Below are 14,908 nucleotides of genomic sequence, written 5' to 3' on the forward strand. Positions count from 1 at the left end.
ATCTGCTCTGAACGAAGCCAACAAGGAGTGCACGCGCTTGAAGAAGGACAATCTCAACCTATACGAGAAGATGGAAGGCATCGCTCGCAGGAGGGACGATCTGGAGAGCTATCTGAGGAGCCTTGCCAAGAAGTTGTTCATCAAGCTTGAAGGTATACATTTTGTTCCGACTGATGTTTTTTTGTCGACTCAGCATACGAAAATTGACTTATCCTTGGATCGTGAATGCAGAGTTTTGCCAGAACTTCGAGGAGGAGACTGGGCGGATTGAGCCAGGTTTGGACCCAATCAATTCTCCCGTGAAAGATGAAACTGCCATGAATCTGCTCCGACTGGAATCCCGCATCGACGGTGTTGTGGACTACTTGGCTCGACTGAAGGTCGCCACGTCACGGATCGACACGGCACTTTGGCCAGAGGCCACGTTCCAGAATGATCTTGAGTCCCTGATGACTCGACTTAACGAGATCCCTGATCAAGTGCAGGAGTGCAAGAAATCTTCTGCCCGATGTGGTGCTGATGTGGCTCTGTCTTTGATTCATGTCCACTGCAAGGAGGTGCGACAAGATAAGCTGGCAGCAATCAAGGTCGCCAACACCCAGAGGCATGACTTCCGATCTTTTATGGAGACTTTTATTGCTGCAGCCACTCGGATCGCCGACGGCGTCGACCTGGACGAGTTCGTCGAGCCTGCCAGTCCTCCTCCTGCAGAGTGAACAAACTTTTATGCCCCACCTTAAATTTGCCTCGGAATGCCGAGTGGTTTTTGTAACCGTTAAACTCTTTCGGGCTGAATGCCCGAGCACTTCGATCTGTGGTCTGGAACCTTTAGGATTTATCTGAACATGGTTTATTGTTGAATATCTTCATGAATCCTCCGTCGAGTGGAACTCGTTCTTCACTCGAGACAACTTTTGTATTTGTGGCGCAGCTCCGAAGGAGAAGGTAGCAGTCGACCTGCACCTCGTCGTCCTTGCGGGTCGGTGATGGAGCGCACGTTGTGTTTGTGGCGGAGCTCCCAAGGAGAAGGTGGTAGTCGACCTGCACCTCGTCGTCCTTGCAGATTGAAATGGAGCGCACGTTGTATTTGTGGCGAAGCTCCCAAGGAGAAGGTGGCAGTCGACCTGCACCTCGTCGTCCTAGCGGGTCGGTGATGGAACGCATGTTGTGTTTGTGGCGGAGCTCCCAAGGAGAAGGTGGCAGTCGACCTGCACCTCATCGTCCTTGCGGATTGAGATGGAGCGCACGTTGTATTTGTGGCGAAGCTCCCAAGGAGAAGGTGGCAGTCGACCTGTACCTCATCGTCCTTGCAGATTGAGATGGAGCGCATGTTGTATTTGTGGCGAAGCTCCTAAGGAGAAGGTGGCAGTCGACCTACACCTCGTCGTCCTTGCGGATTGGGATGTGTTTCGTACTTAGGCGAGTACTGGACTGCAGCTAAGCCCTCGAGTGGGGGGGTTGCTCTCCACTCGGTAGGATTTTTCAAACTTAGGCGAGTACTGGACCACGGCTAAGCCCCCGAGTGGGAGGCTGGCTCACCACTCGGTAGGATTTTCAAATACTTAGGCGAGTACTGGACTGCAGCTAAGCCCCCGAGTGGGAGGGTCGCTCTCCACTCGGTAGGATTTTCAAATACTTAGGCGAGTACTGGACTGCAGCTAAGCCCCCGAGTGGGAGGGTCGCTCTCCACTCGGTAGGATTTTTCAAACTTAGGTGAGTACTTGGACTGCAGCTAAGCCCCCGAGTGGGAGGGTCGCTCACCACTCGGTAGGATTTTCAAATACTTACGCGAGTACTGGACCGCAGCTAAGCCCCCGAGTGGGAGGCTGGCTCACCACTCGGTAGGATTTTCAAATACTTAGGCGAGTACTGGACTGCAGCTAAGCCCCAGAGTGGGAGGGTCGCTTTCCACTCGGTAGGATTTTCAAATACTTAGGCGAGTACTGGACTGCAGCTAAGCCCCCGAGTGGGAGGGTCGCTCTCCACTCGGTAGGATTTTCAAACTTAGGCGAGTACTGGACTGCAGCTAAGCCCCCGAGTGGGAGGGTCGCTCACCACTCGGTAGGATTTTCAAATACTTAGGCGAGTACTGGACTGCAGCTAAGCCCCCGAGTGGGAGGGCTGCTCACCACTCGGTAGGATTTTCAAATACTTAGGCGAGTACTGGACTGCAGCTAAGCCCCCGAGTGGGAGGGTCGCTCTCCACTCGGTAGGATTTTCAAATACTTAGGCGAGTACTGGACTGCAGCTAAGCCCCCGAGTGGGAGGGTCGCTCTCCACTCGGTAGGATTTTCAACACTTAGGCGAGTACTGGACTGCAGCTAAGCCCCCGAGTGGGAGGGTGGCTCACCACTCGGTAGGATTTTCAAATACTTAGGCGAGTACTGGACTGCAGCTAAGCCCCCGAGTGGGAGGGTCGCTCACCACTCGGTAGGATTTTCAAATACTTAGGCGAGTACTGGACTGCAGCTAAGCCCCCGAGTGGGAGGGTCGCTCACCACTCGGTAGGATTTTCAAATACTTAGGCGAAACGGGTTCGCAGCTAAGCCCCCGAGTGGGAGGCTGGCTCACCACTCGGTAGGATTTTCAAACACTTAGGCGAAACGGGTTCGCAGCTAAGCCCCCGAGTGGGAGGCTGGCTCAACACTCGGTAGGAAATTATTTTTACAAACTTAGGCGAAACGGATTCGCAGCTAAGCCACCCGCTGGGGGATTTCTCACGCAAACAAAAACAATAACAATCACTGGGAAAATTATAACGCTCTTGTCTTTGATAAATAAACTACAGAAGTTTTTCTTATTACATCTCATCCGAGTGAGAATTCAAGTATAAAAGGGGCGGAGCAGCTCCGCATTCCAGGCTCGTGGCTCATCAATCTGGCGATCGACATTATAAAGGTGGTACGCTCCATTGTGGAGGACTCTGGTGACTATGAAGGGACCTTCCCAAGTAGGAGCGAGTTTGTGTGGTTTCTGTTGATCCACTCGGAGGACCAAGTCTCCTTCTTGGAAGGCTCGACTCTTCACATTTCTGGCATGGAATCGACGCAAGTCTTGCTGATAGATGGTCGATCGGATCATGGCCATTTCTCTTTCTTCTTCCAGGAGGTCGACTGCGTCCTGCCGGGCTTGTTCTGCTTCATCTTCAGAGTAGAGCTCGACTCGGGGTGCGTTGTGAAGCAGGTCACTCGGCAAAACTGCTTCGGCTCCGTAGACCAGAAAGAATGGGGTTCTTCCAGTCGATCGGTTCGGGGTTGTCCTCAATCCCCAAAGAACTGATGGAAGCTCGTCGACCCATGCACCTGCTGCGTGCTTGAGATCGCGCATCAGTCGGGGTTTCAGTCCTTTGAGAATTAAGCCGTTTGCTCTTTCCGCTTGTCCATTCGACTGGGGGTGAGCGACCGAAGCGTAGTCGACTCGTGTGCCCTGAGAGGCGCAAAAGGCTCTGAATTTGTCGGAATCGAAGTTTGACCCATTGTCAGTGATGATGCTGTGCGGAACTCCATATCTGAATATCAACTCTCTGATGAAACTGATAGCAGTGCAAGCATCAAGATTCTTGATAGGCTTAGCTTCAATCCATTTGGTGAACTTGTCGACTGCTACTAGCACATGAGTGAAGCCGCTCCTGCCCGTTCTCAGTGGTCCAACCATGTCCAGTCCCCAAACAGCGAAGGGCCAGACGAGTGGAATGGTTTTCAGGGCTGACGCGGGTTTGTGCGACATATTGGAGTAAAACTGACATCCTTCACATTTGTCGACTATCTCTTTCGCCATTTCATTCGCTCTTGGCCAGTAGAATCCCGCTCGGTATGCTTTAGCCACAATGGTCCGAGAGGACGCATGATGACCATAGGTCCCCGAGTGGATATCATCAAGGATTATCTGACCTTCTTCTGGTGTTATACACTTCTGACTGACTCCAGTCGCGCTTTCTCTATACAACTGTCCCTTTATGACTGTAAAGGCCTTGGATCGACGGACGATCTGTCGAGCCTCTTCTTCGTCCTCTGGGAGTTCTTTCCTTAGGATGTACGCGATGTACGGTACTGTCCAGTCGGGAGTGATGACCAAAACTTCCATGATCAGGTCGACCACAGCTGGAACTTCAACTTCAATCGGATCCGTGGCACTTTTTGGCTGCGGGGCTTCTTCAGTGAAGGGATCCTCCTGAACTGATGGTGTGTGGATGTGTTCCAAAAACACATTGCTGGGAATGGCTTCTCTTTTGGAACCTATTTTCGCCAAATCATCAGCTGCTTGATTTTTCAGTCGGGGTATGTGATGAAGTTCTAACCCCTCGAATTTCTTCTCCAGCTTTCTCACTGCATTGCAATAACCAGTCATGGCCGGACTTCTGACGTCCCACTCCTTCATCACCTGATTAACCACCAAATCTGAGTCGCCATAGACCATGAGGCGACGGACGCCGAGTGAAATGGCCATGCGCAACCCATATAAAAGTGCTTCATATTCTGCTTCGTTATTGGAGGAATCAAAGTGGATTTGAAGAACATATCTGAGCTTATCTCCTCGGGGGGAGACCAATACTACCCCGGCACCGGAACCATTCAGCATTTTGGAACCGTCGAAGAACATGGTCCAATGCTCCGAGTGAACCTGAGTCGGCAGTTGTTGTTCAATCCACTCGGCGACGAAATCTGCTATTGCTTGGGACTTGATAGCTTTCTTTGCCTCAAACTTGATATCTAGAGGAAGGAGTTCAATCGCCCATTTTGCCACTCGACCAGTTGCATCTCTGTTGTGCAGGATCTCTGACAATGGAGCGTCGCTGACGACTGTAATGGAATGATCAGAGAAGTAGTGAGCAACCTTCTTTGTGGTCATATAAATCCCATATACAAGCTTCTGATAATGAGGATATCTTTGCTTCGACGGGGTCAAAACTTCAGAAATATAATATACTGGGCGCTGAACTTTGAAGGCTTTTCCTTCTTCTTCCCGCTCGACCGTAAGTACCGTACTGACGACTTGTCCCGTGGCTGCGATGTAAAGCAGCAAAGGCTCTTTGCTGATTGGGGCAGCAAGCACCGGCTGGGTGGAGAGCAGAGCTTTGAGCTCTGCAAACGCTGCATCAGCTTCAGGAGTCCACTCGAACTTGTCTGACTTCTTCATCAATCGGTAAAGAGGCAATGCCTTTTCACCGAGACGAGAGATGAATCGACTTAAAGCGGCCAAGCAACCAGTAAGCTTCTGGACGTCGTGCACTCGCACAGGACTTTTCATTCGGAGTATAGTACCGACTTTTTCTGGATTGGCGTCGATTCCCCGTTCGGAAACGAGAAAACCGAGTAACTTTCCGCCAGGAACTCCGAATGTGCACTTTGATGGATTAAGCTTGATATCATACCTCCTGAGGTTGGCAAAGGTTTCAGCAAGGTCAGTCAGCAGGTCGGAACCCTTCCGTGACTTGACCACAATATCATCCATGTATGCTTCCACATTCCGACTGATTTGAGTGAGCAAACACTTCTGAATCATCCTCATGAATGTGGCTCCGGCATTCTTGAGGCCGAATGGCATGGTAACATAACAGAAGCACCCGAATGGAGTGATGAAAGCTGTTTTGATCTCGTCAGGTCCATACAGACGGATCTGATGGTACCCGGAATAGGCGTCTAAAAAGATAGTCGCTCACATCCCGCAGTCGAGTCGACTATCTGGTCGATGCGGGGGAGAGGAAAATGATCTTTCGGGCAGGCCCGATTGATATGTTTAAAGTCAATGCACATGTGAAGTGACTTGTCCTTCTTGGGGACCATGACAACGTTGGCGAGCCACTCGGAGTGGTAAATCTCTCGGATGAACTCCGCTGCTAAGAGCCGAGCCACCTCCTCACCAATAGCCTTTCTCTTCTGGACGGCGGACCGTCGGAGATGTTCTTTGACAGGTTTTACTTTTGAGTCGACTCGTAGGCGGTGCTCAGCCAGCCCCCTAGGAACACCCAGCATGTCAGAAGGCTTCCATGCGAAGATGTCCCAGTTCTCACGGAGGAACTGGATGAGCGCTTCTTCCTATTTGGAGTCGAGTGTTGTTGAGATATGAGTCGGAGCAGCACTGGGATCGGTCGGGTGAATGTGAACCGGCTTCGTTTCACCAGACGACTGAAAAGCTGATTCTGTAGCGGGCTTCTTGGCTCGCAACAAATCACTCGGGTCTGCAGTCTTCTGGTATTCTTGCAGCTCCACCACTGCCATCTGAGCATCAGCGATCTTTGAACCTTTCTGAAAACACTCTTCTGCTTTCTTCCGATTGCCCGTAACAGTGATCACACCTTTGGGACCAGGCATCTTCAATTTGAGATACACATAACATGGTCGAGCCATGAAGCGTGCATAAGCCGGCCTGCCCAAAATAGCGTGATAAGCACTCTGGAAATCCACAACTTCGAACGTCAACTTTTCTTTGCGGTAATTCTTGGAATCACCGAAAACCACATCAAGAGCAATTTGGCCGAGTGACTCAGCCTTCTTCCCAGGAATGACTCCATGGAAACTCATGTTGCTGGTACTGAGTCTGGACATCGGAATGCCCATCCCTTTCAACGTCTCAGCATACAGTATGTTCAAACCACTGCCACCATCCATCAAGACTTTGGTCAGTCGAGTGCCTTCAACAACTGGGTCGACCACCAAAGCTTGCCTCCCAGGGGTGGCAATGTGCGTTGGGTGATCGGACTGGTCGAATGTGATGGCAGTCTGAGACCACTTCAGATAACTGGGTGTCGCCGGAGCAACCATATTCACCTCACGGTTGATAACTTTCAGTCGACTTTTGCTTTCAACATCAGCAAAAATCATCAAGGTGGAATTGACCTGGGGGTATCCATCATCACTGTCTTCCTTGTCCTCAACTTTGTCCGACTCCTTTTCCTTATCTTTGGGCTGTTTGCCCTGGAACTGCTGGATCAAGAGCCGACACTGTCGAGTGGTATGTTTCGGGTAAATGAACTTACCCTCTTCATCTTTCTTGGTGTGGATGTGACATGGCAAATCCAACACATCATTTCCGTCTTGGTCTTTAACTTTCTTGGGGTTCCAAGGCCCTTTGGGTTTCCCCTTAAACTTTCCTTGAGTTACAGCCAAGGCTTCCCCAGGAGCAGCTGGCTCGGCTTTCCGCTTCTGTTTCCGATTGGAATTTCCTCCTCCGGTTTCTTGGGCGACTGACTTGTGCTTGCCACTCCGGAGTCGATCCTCATCTTCACCATTAGCGTACTTGGTGGCAATCTCCATCATCCGATTCAGAGACATGTCTCCGGTTCGACCGAATTTCAGATTCAGTTCTCTGTACTTGACGCCTTCTTTGAAGGCACAGACTGCTTGGTGATCAGGCACATTCTCTACCGTGTGATGTAACGTGATCCATCTCTGGATGTAATCCCTCAAAGTTTCATTCGGCTTCTGCACGCAAGACCGCAGTTCCGTCAGCCCTGCCGGTCGCTTGCATGTTCCTTCAAATGTGGTGACAAACACTCGGGCGAGATCTTCCCAAGTGTAAATGCTGCTGGGTGCTAACTGATTCAGCCACGCTCTGGCCGAACCCTCCAACATGAGAGGCAGGTGCTTCATGGCCACTTCATCATTGCCACCGCCAATCTGGACAGCCACTCGGTAGTCTTCAAGCCAAGTATCGGGCTTGGACTCACCAGTGAACTTACTGACTCCAGTCGCCAACCTGAAGTTGGGAGGAATCACAGCGGCCCTGATGGCTCTACTAAAGCACTCTGGCCCCGAAACATGTACTCTGCTGCTGGTAGGTGCATCTCTGTCGTGACCTTCTCGGTGAGCTCTGTTCCTGTCGACCAAACCTTGAACGAGAATGGATCTCGCATCAAAGCCTGGTTCCCTGGGGTCGACTGGAATCCTTCGCCCAACACTATGAGGGCGCCTGTCATCCTGCTGTCGAGGCACATACGATCCACTCCTCGGGGGAGGGGTGGGCACTCGACGTCGATCGTCACGATCGAATCGGTGATCATACTGCTCACGGTTCCCGTACTGATCACGCCGGTCCCCACGTCCCTCACGCCTCGGGGGCGATCTTGGGCTATGAGCCGACTGGACTGTGTCTGCAGCAATGGATCTGCTATGAATCCTGTTCCGCGACTGAGAAACAGCGGAATTCTGGTCTCCTGCTGCCCGGAGTAATGCTCTGATCTGCATCAAGCCTCTGCCAGCCTCTGACTGGGAAGGCTGAATCGACTCTGCTATACGGGCTGCAGCTGCTAAATTCTGAATCGGAGTTCGATATACCTGCGGGGGCGGAAAGAGCTGACGTCGACTGGATTCTGGAACCCGTTGTCGCGCACGCTCGTCGAGTGCTCGCTGGAGGTTCTCCAGTCGAGTGCGCTCGGCCAAGTTTGCCAGGCGCGCGTCCTCCAAGGCACGAGCCTCGGGGGTTTCTCCAACGATAGGAGTGTGCAGTGCATCCATGTTCCGGCGACGAAGTTCTTCTCTCTGCAGCGACGTGAGAGGCTCGGGGAGATATTCCTCATGGGGACGCGACGGGTCGCCTCCACCTGCGCCTCCGTCGGTGCGGGGAAAACCGGGAGGACTGGGCGGTCCATCGACCATCAGAACCTCCGCCGCCGGATCACTGCTGTCGCACTCGGATGCGGTCTCTGCGGAGCCAGTCGAACAGGCCGTAGAGGGATTCGTCGGGCTCGATCGCCGCGACTTGAGGGGTGGCCGACTGGCGTGCCACCGCGTGTCTCACCCACCGCTGAAGTCTCGACCGACCGGAGCGCTTGCGCCGGCGGGAAACAGGGAGGGAGGACAACACAGGAGCCGACCGATAATGGGTCGACGGTTGCCGCAAGAGGACGCCGCGGACGCACGCGCGAAAGTGCGTTGCCCCGCGGACAGGGAGTGCGTCCACGTCGAGCGGAGCCTCCTGAAGCCAAGCGGAGTCGTCGGCGATGAACGTGAGCGCGCCGAGACGGATCTCGCGGCCTTCCACCAAAACTCCGCCAGAAACCATGATGATTTGGATCGGAATAGATCGCAACTCCTCCAACAAATCACTAAAACACCTGCCCCACGGTGGGCGCCAACTGTCGTGGTTCTAAGTCTGACAGTAATGTAGGGGGGTAGGTATGGAGAGGCAAGATCTTAGCTATGGAGTAGTTGTAAGCACAAGAGGTTTACGAGTTCAGGCCCTTCTCGGAGGAAGTAATAGCCCTACGTCTCGGAGCCCGGAGGCGGTTGACTGGATTATGCGTGTATGAATTACAGGGGTGCGAACCCTTTACACTGAGGAGGGGGTGGCTTATATAGAGTTCGCCGGACCCCTCCGGCCCTCAGTTATGCAGGGTTTTAAATACATTAAGGTCGGGCATTACTGGTAACGCCCCTAATAAAGTGCTATGATGACCATAAAAGCTACTTAATGACTGACCGTTAGCGTGCAGAGTGACTTTAGGTCTCCTGGACGTCGAGTGGTTAGATCTTGGTCAAGTGATTGCTTCTTGGTCGAGTGTCTTCGAGTCTGTCGAGTGGAACACCTCCAAGTCAATTGAAAGGTGATTTCTTCTAGAGATGTCCTTGGGTAGGGCAGTTGGGACAGGTCCATGACCCTACCCTAAGTACATAGCTTCATCAGTGAGCAATCCTCTCACTCGGAGGCTTAGCTGCAGTCCAGTACTCGCCTAAGTTTGTAAAATCCTACCGAGTGGCGAGCAACCCTCCCACTCGGGGGCTTAGCTGCAGTCCAGCATTCGCCTAAGTTTATAAAATCCTTGTCCGCAAGGACGACGAGGTGCAGGTCGACCGCAACCCTCTTTTGCGAGCTATGCCACCAATACAACATATGCTCCATCCTTGTCCTCAAGGATGACGAGGTGCAGGTCGACCGCGGCCCTCTTCTCCGAGCTACGCCACAAATACAACGTACGCTCCATTCTTGTCTGCAAGGACGACGAGGTGCAGGTCGACTGCGGCCCTCTTCTCCGAGCTACGCCACAAATACAACGTACATTTCATCCTTGTCTGCAAGGATGGCAAAGTGCAGGTCGACCACAACCTTCTCCTCCGAGCTACGCCACATGTACAACGGAGCAGACCCCGAAAGCAATCGCAAGTATACTCAAAAGCAATTCGGACAAATCCTAAAGTTCCAAGCAGCAAATCAAAAGTATTCGAGCATCAAGCCCGAAGGAGTTTAACGGTTACAGCAATCACTCGGCATTCCGAGGCAAATTTAAGACGGATTCAAATCTCATAAGTTTGTTCACTCGGCAGGAGGAGGGCTGGCAGGTTCGACGAATTCGTCCAAGTCGATCCCATCCGCGATCCGAGTGGCAGCAGCGATGAAAGTCTCCATGAAGGACTGGAAGTCATGCCTTTTGGTGTTGGCGACCTTGATCGCCGCCATCTTGTCTTCACGAGCCTCCTTGCAGTGGATCGTACCAAGGACAGCGCCACGTCAGCACCACACCGGGCGGAGGACTTCTTCCATTCTTGCACTCGATCAGGGATCTCGTCGAGTCGAGCCATCAGAGATTCCGGGTCATTTTGAAGCGTCGCCCTTGGCCAGAGCAATGAGTCGACTCGTGAGATTGCCACCTTCAGACGTGCAAGGTAACTTGTGATGCTAGCGACACGAGACTCCAGTCGGAGCACGTTCATGGCAGTTTCGTCGCAAACTGGAGAAGCGATAGGGTCCAGACCCGTCTCGACCCTTCCGGTTTCCTCGTCAAAGTCTTGACAGAATTCTGCAGTCAAAGAATTAGTGAGTCGACTAGACAGGATTCATTTGCAAGCATCAACACAGTCGGTTTAAAAGGAGTACCTTCCAACATAAGATAGAGCTTCTTGGCAAGAGTTCTCAGATAAGCTTCCGTGTCATTCCTCTTGTGGACCGCAGACTCTAGCTTTTCATTCAGGGCAATTTTATCCTTCTTCAGACGACTCACTTCTCGGTTAGATTCATTGAGACAGGACTTCAGCTTGTTCACCTCCCCTTCCAACGCTCCGACTGAAGCCAGCTTCTGGTTTGCAAGGGCAGTCTTATCCTGGGCTTCCTTCTGTGCAGCTGTAAGGTCTGAGTCCTTTTCCTCTAGAGCCAACTTCATTTTCTCTGCAAAAGAAGCAATCGGATCAAACAAGAGATCGAAGAAATATTTTAACAGACGATCGACGTGAACAGTCGACAGGCAATTACCTTCCATACCAGCAGCTTCATCTTGAGCTTTCTTCAAATTCTGTTGGGTCAGCTCCAAGTCGAGGTTGAGTTGCCTCTGTTTCTCCTCAAGTTCAGCAAACTTGGAAATGAGAGTACAAGATTTCTGCAGGAGGCAAAAGACGTGTCAATCGACAAGATCAAAGGTTATTTACTTTCGAGTGAATAAAACTTAAAGAGTTCACTTAGACCCCAGCCGACTGCACGCAGTCGACTGCGGTCTCGGGGACTACACCCAGCGGGTGCACTTGGCGTGCCCCCGCTGATCCAGACCCAACTCGACCGGTCCGCCCGGGTCAAGTCAAAAAAAAACTATTCAGACCCCAGTCGACTTCCAGCAGTCGACTGCGGTCTCGGGGACTACACCCAGTGGGTGCACTTAGCATGCCCCCAGCGGTTCAGATCTCATTCGACCGGTCCGCCCGGGTCGAGTGGAAGAAAAGAAAGGAAGAAAGAACTCAGACCCCAGTCGACTGCCAACAGTCAACTGCGGTCTCGGGGACTACACCCAGTGGGTGCACTTAGCGTGCCCCCACCGGTTCAGATCCTACTCGCCCAGACCGAGTGAACGAGCGCAAATACCAAAGACAACAAAACACCCAGTGGGTGTACAGATTCGACGCAAACAACAGGAGATTATATGGAAGAAAATATTTCGGGTAGCATATCCTAATAGAACAAGGTCAGTCGAAAGTCTACTTACTTGGACATTGGCCCGGAGAGCAGCGCTGGCGTTGTAAGCAGCGTGGCTATTCTCGTGCACCGTCTTCATCCGCTCCATCATCACGTTAGCCTGACGGATGGCTTCCGCAGCCGCATCCGACTGGTTTTCCGGAACAGGGTAGCTGGTGAAGAAGTGGGCAGACGACCCAGGTGCAGCAGCTTGGAGCTCTGAGGCGGGAGATTGGACGACTGAAGGAAACACCGGTACAGTCGATGGTGCGGGGCGCTCACTCGACAAGGGTACAACGAAAGTTACAGAGGCCCCGCCCGCGTCTTCAGATTGACGGACGGTTGGTGTTGTCGTTGGTCCCTGCTGAGACGTCTTACCAGCCGCTGCCTTTTTGCTCTTTCTGGGCCTGGGAGCCACGTCTTCGTCGTCATCTGGGAGATTGATGACGTTGGGTGGAGCTGCAGAGAAGTTCAGTCGACCCCAAGTGAACCGCTAGAATTCAATCGACCAAGTAATCAAGAACGAGATCATAAGAGTTTTTACCTGGGTTGGAGGTAACCGCATCTTCCATCTCCTCATCTCGGTACTGGTAGGAAGAGGTTCCTGATGTAGCAGCACTGCAAATGTCCGCATTCAGTCGGTTACATTCTGTTGCTCGAATCGATGAAAAGAACAGGTCGGATGATTACCCGGAGATGGTGGGGATGGTCACTTTGATTCTGGGCAAAGCCTTCGGTGGCTTGGAGGAGGTGGCCTTCAATGCTTTTGGCGCAGGAGGCGGCACAACCTTGAGCTGCTTCAGAGCCTTCTCAATTGGCGCTGGGGAAGACGTCCGGGGGTGCTTCGAAGTTTGCCCAGTCGGCGCGGTTGCCAAGACCGGGGTGCTTGCCAGGTCATGAGCGTGCTTGGATCTCCTCTCTCTGCGAGGAGGCGAGTCGACCTCTTCGTCATCACTCGAGTCGTCGCTCTCCTCGTCCTCCTCTGCATCCGAGTGCCACTCGCCACTCTCGCCCCCGCTCGCTCCTTCCTCGACGTCTTGCTCCTGCACTCCACTGGGCATCGAGTACATATCAATGAGAGCCTGAAAGGACACCGAGCAAAGGAAATACAGTCGACCATCAACAAGGTGTCACGCAGTGAATCGAGAAGATACTTAGCAAAGCAGAATCATACCTGTTCCGGCTGGCGCGAGTGTTCGAATGAAATCACCCTCCTAGACCCCCGAGGATTGTCTTTGTTGCTGGTGATTCCCCTCAGCCACTTCTCCATCGTGTCTTCGCCGACGTCCTCCGGGTGGATCCGAGTGGAGTCCTCGAGTCCCGAGTACATCCACATCGGATGGTCACGGGCCTGAAGCGGTTGGATGCGTCGACTGAGAAAGACCTCCAGCAGGTCCATCCCAGTCACCCTGTCGCGGACAAGTTGGACGACCCGCTCGACCAACACCTTGACCCGCGCCTTCTCTTCTGGGATCACCCTCAAGGAGGAGGGCTTATCCACTCGAGCCAGGGAAAAGGGGGGAAGTCCAGTCGACTGACCCGGGGTTGGCTGGTCCTTACAGTAAAACCAAGTCGACTGCCAGCCCCGGACCGAGTCGGGAAGGATCATCACTGGGAAGGTACTCTTGTTCCTCATATGGATCCCAAGGCCCCCGCACATCTGGATCACGTGCATCCTCTCATCACTCGGATTGGCCTTCTTGACTGACTGGGAGCGACAAGTGAATATGTGTTTGAAGAGACCCCAGTGCGGTCGACAACCCAAGAAATTTTCGCACATTGACACAAAGGCAGCCAGATAAACTATGGTGTTTGGAGTGAAGTGGTGGAGTTGAGCCTCGAAGAAGTTCAAAAAGCCACAAAAGAAAGGATGGGGAGGCAAAGAAAACCCGCGGTCGACGTGAGTGGCGAGGAGAACGCACTCACCCTCCCGCGGGTGCGGCTCTGTCTTGTTCCCCGGGAGCCATGCCGATTCGTGGGGGATCAGTCCCCCCTCCACCAGGTCGTCGAGGTCGTCCTGGCTGATCATCGAGCGGATCCAGTTGCCCTGAATCTAGCCCGGCGGCAGGCCGGATCTTGACGAGGATCTGCCCCGGCTGGTCCTCTTGCCCTTCGCCTTCGCGGTCGCCTTCTTTGCGTGCTCCAACGCCACCGTCTTCTCTTTTCCCATGGCGGCGGATTGAGTCCGAGCGAGGTTGCGACGCCAAGAACGGAAGCGGGCGCGGCGGAGAAGTCTGAGGAAGAAGAAAGAGAATGAGGGCGCACTGTTCAAAGGGCCGGTCCGGTGTCTTTTATAAGGTCATTCTCGAGTGACTGACTTGTAGGCCCAGATGATCTAAACAAATCCCGCAACAGTCGCGCGCGCGATACGTGGCGAAAAAGGTGACGCAGGGATCGAGGCAACCTGCCTAATCCGTCCCGATTACCACGGCCTCGCCCGTCCGGCGCGCTTCCCAAAATTTGAATCCCGCGAAATCCGTGGAGAGTAGAGCAACTTGTCAGACGGAAAACATCCTTCACATCATCATTCGGAACTCTACCGTGAAAGTTCACTCGGCAAAAACTAAGAATGGACCAAGGCGACTGAAAAAGAAGTTGATGTTATCCCCTCAGTTCATTGATCCAGAGCAAGATATACTCATAGCACGAAGAATGAGTCGGAAGTGTTCTCAACTCCTTCCTCACTCAAACCCTGATCCATTCAGGGGCTAATGACGAAGCTATGTACCTAGGGTAGGGTCATGGATCTGATCAAGATACCCTCCCCAAGGACATCCCTTAAAGAACCAGAAGCAGTCGAAGAAAAATCATCATCCACTCGACCATAAAGCCATGTTCCACTCGACGGTCTTGAAGACACTCGACCATACGAACAACCACTCGACTACTAGAAGACTAAGAGCCACTCACTCTGCAACGGTCAGGATTTAAGTCATAGCTTTAATGGTCATTTATGTAGTTTTATTACAGGCGTTACCAGTAACGTCTCTACCTTTATGTACCTTAAACCCTTTGTAACTGAGGGCCGGAGGGGTCT

This window comes from Triticum aestivum, chromosome 1A (genome assembly GCF_018294505.1).
Source record: "Triticum aestivum cultivar Chinese Spring chromosome 1A, IWGSC CS RefSeq v2.1, whole genome shotgun sequence".
Lineage (NCBI taxonomy): Eukaryota > Viridiplantae > Streptophyta > Magnoliopsida > Poales > Poaceae > Triticum > Triticum aestivum.